The following is a 12612-nucleotide window of genomic DNA, read 5'->3' as shown; positions in this document are numbered from 1 at the left end:
CAACTCGTCCACTCACCACATGATCTACCTTCATTTAGTCTAATGCCATTCCGTCCAACATTTCATCCAATAACCATTTGGTTCAATCATCACTTTGTCTAATCACCAGTTCGTCTATGACCATTTCGTCTCATAACCAGTTGGTCTAATATTTGTTTTATTTTCATTCATTTTGCCAAATTAACACTTAGTCTAATTAGACCAAATGGTATATGGACTAAATGGCTCTTGGACCAACTGGTTATTAGACGAAATGGTGAGTGGACGAAATGGCAATTAGACCATGTGGTTAGTGGATGAACTGATGGTAGACCAATTGATAGTAGACGAGTTGGTAATTGGACGAATTGGCATTGAACCAAATGAATATGAACCCTTTCAAAAAGAAATATTGTATTGAAGTCGCATTAGTAGAATTTTACTGCAAATAGCACAAAGCTACAAATAATGCATATTTTAATGATTTGTTAATAATTAAAATGAATAGTCACCCCCCCATTAATTTGGAAGTATAATGTTGGTAAACTTTGTATCCTGTGCAAAGTGAGCTATAGTGACTTTTTTTAAACAACATAGCTAAAATCTTATGCAATTGAAACATTTCCTCCATCATTACACAGAAAACTTTCTAATATTAGGTGAATTTAATATGTGCATGTGTTTCCATAAAATCCTTTGTAGAGCATATATGTAGATTAGCTGGTACTCCGTGAGTAGGTTTGTTCTCTTTACTATCTCTGCTGGTACTCTGGACTAAATTTTGATTTCCTGCAAGAAAAGCATACTGACATTTATGCCATTGAGTATACATTAAACATAACAACCTTCTTGCAGGGAAATGCAGGGGCGGATCCAGGATTTTCCAAAGGGGGGGGGGGGGCAAATTTTTTGGAGGAAAAAATTGATAGGCAAAAAAAAAACTTCTGTTTTAATGGCATTTTTACATTACAAATTTTAATTTTGCTTCTCAAAGGGGGGGGGGGGGGCACATGCCCGCTGTGCCCCCCTGGATCCGCCAGTGGGGAAACGGGACAAAGGACTACCTTCCTTTTACAAAGAAAAAAAATCCTACAAATATCATTGACTATTGTGGACTAGCGGATATGTACTACTCATCAAAATGGAAAAGAATGATGATTGCCTCTGTCACATATTGAAGAATGAAAACCTGTTGGAAAATAGTCCATTAAAAGCCCCCCCCCCAAAAAAAAAAAAAGGGGAAAAAGTTTAAAAAGGAGAATATTAATCACATCTGCCACTTTCCTGGTGAGTGAAAACATTTTGGAAAATAGATAACATGTACTTTTTTTCATTGAAGTTGAAGCATAAGTTGTAAAACACCTAGTACGCCGTTGTCATAGTGTGATAAGGGTCCTGGGAAGTAGACAACTATACGCCTTCAACAATTTTCAAGCTGATATATTATAAAGAGAGGCTACTTGAAGAAAATATTGGGATGGTTTTGTCTTCAAGATGGTCAGGTCCATCTCCCTGGTTAGGTACACACAGCCACACCCTCTTACATGCGATACCACATGTGCAGCTGTGGTGGGACCACACCCTTGTAGAGACCGGTGGCAGAATGACCACACCCTCCCTTGCTAAAGACTGTACCCATGTGTGTATACATTTCAGTGGGAAGTGGAACAGGTGGAATATGGCTTCATCAAAAAAGACCAGTCGCTGTCTTATGAAGACGTATTCACACCTATACGAACAAGGAAAAATACATGATGTTTTCTTACATATAGTATTCTATGCTTATCAGAAATAAACAATTTCGCCATGAAATAAAAAGTACTTGTTGTAATATATTCAAAAGAAAATACCTGAAATTGGTTAGTAGTTACTTTTCAAAATAACAAGAACTTTCAAAGGGATTTTTTTTCAATTTTTTCAATTCAATTCATTTGCAATGTGAGTGTGGAAATTATGAGAACATTTCATTTCCAACTTGTGAGGCAAGAAAAATGTATGCACTTCCCACTGAATAACATGATTGTTTGTACCAGGGGGAGGGAAGGCAGGGGGCAGTTGCCCTCAGAAATTTTGAAAACGTACATTTGTGTCCTGAAAATTTTCACAAAATTCACCACAAGTGTGAACAAAATTCTTTGATTTCACTTAAGATAATGCAAAAGTGCAGCCGTGATAAGCTTGGTTACTTTGCTCACTTGCATTTGAGTTTCTTCTTCAACAAATTGAACGCACCTTCCACCCCCCCCCCCCCCGGAAAAAGTATGCTTACGTCCATGCTGAATTCTGGTAGTAATGTGAGATATAGTCTGGTTCAGACAGATGCTAATGTGAAAAATAATTATCAGATGATTTGACGCCTGATCAAGTTCTCATAAACATATTTTTTCATGGTTGAGCTGGTGTGAATGCCCCTCTCCAGAAAATTAATTTATCAAGTTAATCACCTTAGCGACACTTTTAACAAGGAGAATATGGATAAATAGTTTCTTTTCAAAATTGAAAACAAACATTTTCTGGTCAAGAGCAAAATATATATTTGATTGCCAGATGTTTGATAGTCAATTATTCATAAAAACAGTTTTTTTATCGACTTATTTTAGAAAGGTATATTCTTTATTGCCAGATGTTTGATTGCATTTTTTTTAATTGTCAGAGGTGGGCATGTGTTTACTCATGGCCTATTTTTTCTTCTTCAAAATCTTCTTTCATACTTGAAAATTGTAATTGTTGGACTAGTGAAGATTATGCTAAAGATGTCAGTAGATATAAAACCACAAACTAATCTTGTTAGCCGTTTCCTACTCTTGTAGGTAATCATTATTGAACAAGACTCTAGAGAACATTGCATTCTAATCGCTTCATGGTCCTCTTTATTATAGTACGTCGAAACAAGCTTGTGTAAGCACGAAAGCTAGAAAAATGCAGCTAAAGAAAAGTTAGAAGCGATGGTTATCTTTGAACTGACAATGTCACATTCCACAATCTCAGTTAATCCCGCTTCATTATCCCCTGACTTAAGTGATTATCAAATGATTTCAAGCCGAGATAAAATGCATTTATTCATGACCCGTAGCCAGGGAATGCAGGCGCGTAGGGAGAGAGGGGAAAGATATGAAAGTTTAAAATTCTTTTCCCCCTTCTCTCTATCTATTATAGTGTTTCTCTACCCCTGCGTTTCTTTACCCCTCTTCATTTCCCCCTCCCCTTCTCTCTATCCTCCCTCCCCTCTCATCTGTATGTCTCCGTCCGTCTGCCTGTCTGTCTCATTCTCTCTCTCTTTCTTTCTCTCTCTCTCCTCCCTATCCGTTTCTTCAATCTCCCCTCCATTTCCCTCTCTCTCTCTCTCTACCTCTTTTCCTCTCTCTTTATCCCTTTACTCCAATGTCTTTATTCACTATCTAACTCCCTTATCTCCTCTCTCTCTCCCCTTCCCTCTCTGTCTCTCCTGGTTCGTAGCAAGTATAATCTCTGGTATTCTGTGACTTGTTTCGCACAGGGGGCTAAGGGGCCTCTTTTCCATAAAATGCATTTTTCATAAAGTCATGAAGAGAATGCTAATTAAGACGGTACCCAGTGAATCTGCTCCACCTAGGGGTATTAGCAGTATACCACTCACATCCATTATTTCACACGAATCAGAAAACCTAGAATTAGAGGTGTCTATCAATTCAGATTCATTTTCAAGGTATAGGCCCAACTACAACATCTCTTCAATGAAAATGTCTAGCCATATATGTATGACTAAAATCTGAAAACTTAGAATTGGGTATGTCTATCAATTCAGATTCATTTTAAAGGTATAGGCCCAAGTAAAACATCTCTTCAATGAAAATGTCTAGCCATATATTGTAATCACACGATAATACTTTAAAGCCACATGTATGTATGACTAAAATCATAAAACCTAGAATTAGGGATGTCTATCAATTCATTTTCAAAGTATAGGCCCAACTGAAACATCTCTTTAATGAAAATATCTAGCCATATTATATTGTAATCAAACGATTATACATCAAAGCCACCTGAATTTATGACCAAAATCAGAAAACCTAGAATTAGGGGTGTCTTTTCAATTCAGATTCATTTTTAAGGTATACATGTAATATTATCAATGAAACATCTACCCATATTTTATTGGTAATCAAAGAAATATACATTAAAGCCATCTGAATGTATGACTGATATCAGAAAACTTAGAATTATGGGTGTCTATCAATTCATATTCATTTTTCAAGGTATAGGCCTATGCAAGTAAAATATTGTATCAATAACCAATAATATCTACCCATATTTTATTTTGTAATAAAGAAAATATGCATTTAAGATACTGGAATGTATAATTGATACCAAAAGACCTAGAATTAGTGATGTATACCAATTCAGACTGATTTTCAAGATATATGCCCAATTAAAACCTCTAATAGATAATACTTGCTCACATTTCATTTACAAGAAAACAATTGTGGTTTTGAGCTACTTGAGGATATGGTGATAATTGTCATGAAGGATAAAGTTTTGGTTTCATTGTATCTCAATAGAATAGAGAATTACATTATCAATAACCCTGGACTCTTTAAACATAAATGATAGAGATTTTATGAAGTAGGTCTATAGTTTGCAATTGCAACTAACATTTGTGCTCATATTGCCTCAAAATACCTTGACTGCAATTAGAATGTCCATACAGTGTGCTATAGATTCATTATCATGCAACCAGCAATATCAGTCTACTTAGTGGTGTAAATGTATTATTCCTTTTATATCTGTATATAATTGATTCAGGACATCGGTTTCAGGAGGAAAAATAAGGGCCTTGAATTGAGGATGAGATGGGGTGATGGGGGGCACTATGAAGAGGATGCTTTCGTAATGAAGTGAAAACGAAAGAACGGGGGAAGAGCGGGGGGAGAAGAGAAGGCATAGGGAAGATTGCAGTTTATCATATCTTAAAAGCCTTTCATCCGAGGAGATACCGGGCACAACGAGTCATCATGGACTCTCATCCCCTCTTATCACCGCATCTTCACACTTACCCACCATCTCGGGCTAATCTCTGCGTCGCCATGGAAACGCTGAGCCTGTGGTGCCATCCCCCTCGCACTAATCTCAGTCGCATTTACATTAGGTGAGGAGGAGGAGAGGGAGGAGGTGTTGGGAAGGGGGGTCGAGGTGGGTCTGACGTGGTAGAGGTTTAAGAAAATAATCAGAATTTTGCCTGAATAGGTTGGGAAATAATTTACAGTCTCATAGATGAGCATTAATGGATAGTGAGTGGGATTGTCTATTATAAGAGATGGCAGTGAGGAGAGGGGGCAACTTCAAGAATAAAATAGTGAAAAAGGTGATATGTTGTATAAAGAGAAGGGGGGATGGTTAGAACGGGGGCGAGTGAGCACTAAGCAAGAGAGAAAGAGAGAGAGAGAGAGTTAGACAGAGGGATGGGAGAGAAAGAATAAGAGGGAGGGAGAGAAAGAATAAACAGAGCTAGGGAGGTAGGGATCGATGGTATAAGAAATTGAAAATTCCCTATTCACTTTTATATTTAATTATCACCAACATTATAACTTCTGTAGAAGCAGGAGGGTACTCGATTGAAAGGATTGTTTGATGCTCTGCTATTTTAGTATGATGCGTCTCTTTCATGGATTAAGTGTCATTAATTGTGATTAAAATTGTGTAAATGCCGATGAGGAGGATTAATGTAATACATATTGGATTTGTAATGTCCCTGTTAGTCACCACCGACACAATTTATTCATGAAAATCATATAAAAAATATGAATGCATGAAGTGAGAGACTAAAGTTGTTCAACTTGTGAACTGTGAGTGAACCATACATAGTATACATGCAGTTTGAACACTCACAACATTGGATTAAAATAAATAAGGATATGTTTTCTTGATTCTTTTAAGTTAGAACCATAAACGTGAATATCAAAATGCAGACACGAAACTGCAGCTGGATGATCGTTCAAATGGCTTTCCATTGAGTTGCCTTTCTTCATTCCAAGCCCACCCACAACACCTCATGCCAATGCAGATTGATCCTGGTATATTTATGCAGGGTGTGACATAAGCACTTGCCCGATTGCCCGGGGCAAGTAAAAGTTAGAGCCGGGCAAGTGTTATAGAGTAAAGACAAAAACTACTTGCCCAAATTGGGCAAGTGAAATTCTGACAGTAGAATGACCAAAATTAGGGTCGATATGATATGATATTGACCCTAATTTTGGTCATGGCAGGCAAGATAAAATCACTTTGGAAAAAGAAATGCAATAACAAGGTAGATCAGGTCATGTCAAAAGAGAGAAAAAGGTCAATGGTTTATAAAACTGCAAAACTTTCTTTCGAAGAGGTTCAACTATTTTTTCAAGGATTTTTTCGGGCAAGTGAAATAGATTTTTGGGCAAGTATATTTCAACTATTAAAAAATTTACTTGCCAGACTGGGCAAGTGCTTTAAAAAAGTTATGTAGCACACTGTTAATGTATTTTATGTTCAGAAAAGTGTTTACATTAACAAGAAAATACATATTTAAACGCATTAGTTGTTATTTCCTGTTAATAAAAATATGTATTCAAATATCGAATACCACTATTGTGTTAAAAAAAAAAAAGAGATTCTATACTCTCCTTTTGATGTCATTAATTAACTCAATGAATTTCCAATCCGATCCAATCCAATTCCGTTGAACTCCAGGAAGCGAAGTTCTCTGCTAAACTTTGCGGATTAAGAGCAAATAGAGAATTGAGTTGGTTCAGAAAAGAAAAAATTGTTGCGCTTGCGAGCATTAAATTTGGAGACGTTCTGATCCTTTCCTCCCACTCCATGATTAAGAAATTACGGCAACTTGTAAATGATACTTATTGGGTAATCACACACAGCTATCGTACTCTGCTTGCCTCATTAACTCATTGCAACTGGGGCTTAGCCTCGATTGGGAATATATAAAAGGGATATTTCCATGTTTTCAACTCAACAAAACCATGTGAGTATATTTGTTTATTTTCTTTCGGTTGAATTATATGCTGTTTCTACTCGTTTTGAAAAGCTTGGTTTGATCGGGTGCCTTTGCAGAAAGAGTTGCGATCCTACGTGACTCCGAAAGTCAAATGCAACTTGATTTTGAAGCAACAAAATGCATGTATTTCGGACTTTCGCTTGATTTTTTTTAAAGTCGCATTTATCTGCATGTGGGTCTAGTGGTTATGACTCTCGTCTTTCGATCTGAAGGACGTGGGTTCGATTCCAAGCCATGGCGTGTTTTCCTTTAGCAAGAAATTTACCCACATTGTGCTGCACTCATCCCAGGTAAGGTGAATGGGTACCTGGTAGGAATATATTCCTTGAAACGCAGCGCGCGTAACAGCTGCTCTGCTAAAGCCAGGGTAATTATGTTTCATTACTGTAGAGAAATAGAGACTTCTGACTTTAAGCGCTATATAAGCAAGTATGATGATTATTATTATTATGAACGCAAATCTCTTTCAGCAACAGGTCCTGCAGAGCTGTTATATCAAACTTGCAAATAGTATTATCACGTACGAAGCTTTGTTTAACAGGGCTCAGGACAGAATTCATTCATAGGAAAGATTGAAATACCTAATTACGATGCTTAAATTTAACAGGATTAATTTTTACCCCGTATTGCGATCTATTTGGTGTGATCATGGACCCGGAGGAGGTAGATCCTTGGTGTAATTCAGAGGCATGGTGATTTGAACAAAGAATTGATGAGTTGTGTATGTGTATGTGTGTGTGGTGTGTGAATAAAGTGAGAATTATGGAGACAGAAGGGAGTAGATGGAAACAAAGGATGAGTGTGGAGGTGTCAGGTGTGTTCAGACAGTGAGCAAAATAAATTTGAAACCTGTTTTAATAAATAAACAAAACGTTTAAAGAATGATTTCATATCAAAACAGATTGGTAACAAGGTCACATATACGCTTGCGGACTAATAAGGATATGCAACAATGTTTCCTAGCGCTGCAAAATATTACAATTACCTTGGCAGTATAATGGCTACCCCGGTCAAGTGCTAGAGCGTTCAAAGAATTCCTTCCTTTCAGGTGCCTATTTACTACACCTGGGTGGAGAGTGGCAAATGTAGACAAACTAGGCTTGTGTGAATGTACCTGAAATAAAGAGCACAGACTTTAGTGTTAATGAATAATCATCATTTGACTGCAAAATGTTTTCTGCTATGTCAGGAGAGGTCGGATGTTATTAGAATTACTAGTATGCCTATTAAGTATTCTCCATTCAAAAGTTACACCAGTTTTATACAATAACATGTTCAGTTTTCAGTTTGATTCATCATTCAGAGTAAAGGTACATTCTCTTTTTTATTATTATTATGATCCTCATATCATTATAACTGAGGTATTTCCTTATTCAGCATCTTCCTAATATCGAAAACAATATTTTGAATTAAGTGTATAAATGAATGCCAAAATCATAAGTATTTGTGCATGTGAACACAATGATAGGATGAAGACAGTTCTTTTGTGTGTAGGTTAGTATGCTAATGAATTGAGATGCAGTAGGGTTGAGCACGCTAGGGTCATTGACCTCGGGTCAGTATTGGAGTATTTCCTCATGAAAAAACGTCATGTTGTGATATTTTATCGTGTTTTTTTGTGAGTGTATTAAGAGATAAACATTGAGAAGGTAAGAAATATTGCATGAAATTAAAAGTATCATGCTGTGTCTTTGGATAGTATAGAAATTTGGAAAAGAGGGAAAAGGGATATCTATTTATCTTGCGAGAGCTATATTTGATATGCGAGAGCTATATTTGATACAATATATTGACATAGGCCTACTTAATTATCATTAATATAAATTTGATATCTGAAAATTTCTCTCCCCAAAATGTTAACGATAATTAGGCACATGTTTGTCTGTAATACAGTTGGAGAAAATCTAAAAAGGGTTCCATGACACTTGCTCCGGCGACAATGGCTCTGCAATACACCAATCAAATGACTAACTTTAGCCCTGCATTTAACACTTTACCCTAATTGCAACACTAATGCTTCATCTTAGACGAAATAAAGCCTTGAGCAATTGTCGCAGGAGCAAATGTTGTGCCACCATAAAAAGACCCTGTGTTTACAATGGGCTGATAAACATTTTCTGTAAACGTCCTTGTTTGATTTGGCAGTCATTAAAAACTAAAACTTAAAAGAAAAATAATGATAGTAAGTAAAGGAGAATGAAGCTACCAATTTTCTGTAATGATAGGCTAATATTCTATTTTAGTTGAAAATAAAGCATGAAAGCACTGGCGTAAATCCTTGTGTTACACCTATTATTCAGGGGGGGGGATGGAACAAGAGATCATCCCCCTGAACAAAAGGTGTGACGCAAGGATTTACGCCAGTGCAGGAAAGTGAAGAAGGTAGTTCTGCAACTTCAACTATATCCCAATCTTACTATACATTCACATATAAGCAAGTGTGATTGTGGATTATACGTTGGATGTGAAGAGGGTATATATGTGAAGAGGGACCATATCCCAGACCAAACATGTCATCTCGGAGCACTCCTTCAGCATTCCCCCCTGCGGCCCTCCACAGTCTCTCAGCCAGTTCTCTCATCTCTCAAATCTCTCTCTCAACCCATTCACTCTGTAGCAAACCTAGTCCACCCTGTCATTTTTATACGTATAGCCCAGCCTTTTATTTCTACCTATCATTGGTCGTGTTCAAGTGACCACTATTCCACCGTGAAATCACAATATCAACGACGTTAAGCTTAAAGTGTGATTGCGCTCAGACAGTTGGTCATCAATTGTAAGAAAACAAATGTGAAATGCTGTTAAAGACGTGTTTTATTACATAAGTCTGTAAACTGTGGTTGCCAACAAAAGCAATGGAAAATTGATAATCTCAATCACTATTCGATGACATCATGGTGACCTCCTTTCGTTTTCGATGTGCAATGCATGAACTCCAAGTTGACCTATATTAGTTTGTTCAAACTGCGCAGTATGATGTGTTCGAGCATATCTGGAAATAACAGATAATGATCTGCATTGATAAGTTGCTTTCTATACTAAAACCGTTTTTTCTATAGTGGCGTATCGATGCAAGATTTTATATTTAAAGACACATGTATGCTCTCCTAGCCCAGCAATGCAGTCCTGGCCCTGCTTAAATTCCATGTGAATATCAATGATACCATCTTATGATTGGCTTCACCATGAAATTGCCCTAATTATGCACTCATATAAGGTTTAAGTACATGAATTTGGTATTATTCCCCTCAGTTTTCTACAATTTCAGGAAGAGATGCTCAGAGATTAAACAATTAGGCCTATAAGTAAGATTCATGACATCACATACAAAAAACTGTCCCATCTTATTTTTAAGACTTGAGGTCATTATGCACAATATCATCATTAGGCCTACATTTTACACTGAATTGGTCAACGGCAGGCAATAGTGCTTTATTAAAGTAGGTACATAATGTTCAGTATTAAGATTGAACAAGTATTATTTTCATTTGAGGTATAGGATGTTTCGCAAGGGGAAAGTATTCTGTGAAGGGATCACGTGTATCAAAAAGCTATATCGAAGGAGAGAATAAAAAAAGCCAGGTTGTCCTCCCAACTTCCAAACACAATGTTTTATGATTTTGTTTTACCAATTTTTATTACATGATTATTAACCCTTGTTTGAATGATTTCCTATAAATTTGTTTCTAATATATGCATTTCTTTATGAAAAGAAAGTGATTGTGCGTACAATCGTGCTTGGACTGATTTTCCAGCTGAATTTTAATAGGCACAATATGAATGCTGTCACTTTGACGTGAATAGAAGAGAATTTACCTGCAAGGTTTTTGAAGCCCTTTGGAGAGGCTTTTCTTCAAATATTGATAGGCCCAGAAAAAATCTAAGAGAGAGTTAAGACATTAATCCATCCATATTGCAATCACTCTTAAGAGCTTAACCTTCGCGACCTTTTGTTGTATGGACGAAGAATTTCAGAAATTAGGTCGCGGAGAGCGCAGGCACAATTGAATTAAGCTCGGGGATATTTTTGGTTTGTTGCGGCTTGTACCAGTGGCAGGATGGCCAATCAACCCGCGAAAGAAACAGAAAGTGATCATGAATGAAATAATGAAATGGTTTAGGAAAATTGTTGCACGTGGTGTAGAGCAGAGAGAAACGATAAAGAGGGAAAGAATGTAGAGTAAGGGAGAAAGAGCAAGAGAGAGTGAAAGAAAAGGAAAGAGAAGGGGGAGCTAGGGTAAAGAGGGTGGATGACCAAACCAAAGGAAGAGGGGCGAAGAAAGATAATTACTGATTGATGACTTAGTCCAAGAGGAGGACTTTATACGGGGCAGGTCATTAGAGATGGTAATCGCTATGGATAAAGAATGATGTATTGTCACGGGGAAGGTATGCTGATCACAGTTTCATAATTGTGATTATGATGATGTTCATAAATCAAAATAACAACGAGGTGATGATGATGAAGATAGTGGCGGTAATGATGATTGTGATGATAATGATGGTGATGATGATAATGATGGTGATGATGATGGTGATGATGATGAAGATGATGATGTGATAGTGATGATGAAGAATGGTGATGATAGTGGTGTTGATGTTGATAATGGATGCGGTGACGATGAAGATGATTGCATTTGAAACTCACTTTCCATTGGTAGTCACTTTGTTCCCTTGAAGTTACACAAATACTCATCATCTTTCTGGAATAATTTGAACTTGGGACAATGTAAGTTGTCAGTAATGATAAAGACATTTTGTTAGTGAGCTCCAATTATAAATGTTTGGTAATTGAACCAGCAGTGCTAACTTACTTGCAAGAAACTGATGTGCTTATACCATTTTATACAATTAGGAACAGCTCCAGAACAATCATCCATTTCCAGCCTAAGCCAAGGGTCCCAAACACCCTCCTGCCTACCCTGATCTGTGAAAATTAACAAATAATTGTAATTTATACTACTTAGGAGCTTTAATCATATATTGAAATAATTCACTGAATGTCTTTTGACACAAACCCCTGTTTGTGAAAAATAATGATAATTACAGGTAACTTTTCCCACGTCGACTTTCCATAAGTCATATATTCGCCAAGTCGATGCAATTTTTTAGACAAGATTATTCAAAATAATTTGTATGTGTTATATACCTCTTCTAAGCCAAATTTCTCCTCAGTTGAACAGATTCTTGTGGTCCTAGAAGAAAATTAACAACATAACAATTTCCCTAATTGAGATAATTTACATCCAAGACACAAGCGGCCGGCCGAGCATTTATATGGTCATAAATATAGCTTTGATGTTACTGCGAGCAATTGCTCCTAATAAGACATTGCCATTGATGCGGACAAGTCTGCTATTTGACTTATTAGCAGGTGAAGATACACGAAGACTGTGGCCAGACTCGCACGCAAGGAAGTTCCCCAGCCAAAAAGATTGGCCTTTAGTGTTTTCTTTTATGCAGTACGTAAGGACTATCAATAATGGTCAATTATAATTATTCTCAATTCAGGCTTCATTTTTGTAGATCATCTCAACATTGATAAGTTTAGACCCAAATTTTGTTCATTCATAAAGCACCAACTTTCTATCTGGAACTAGTTTATATAGGCA

The sequence above is a fragment of the Lytechinus pictus genome, chromosome 17, assembly GCF_037042905.1.
Source record: "Lytechinus pictus isolate F3 Inbred chromosome 17, Lp3.0, whole genome shotgun sequence".
NCBI classification, from domain to species: domain Eukaryota; kingdom Metazoa; phylum Echinodermata; class Echinoidea; order Temnopleuroida; family Toxopneustidae; genus Lytechinus; species Lytechinus pictus.
Note: the sequence above shows the minus strand (reverse complement) of the source record.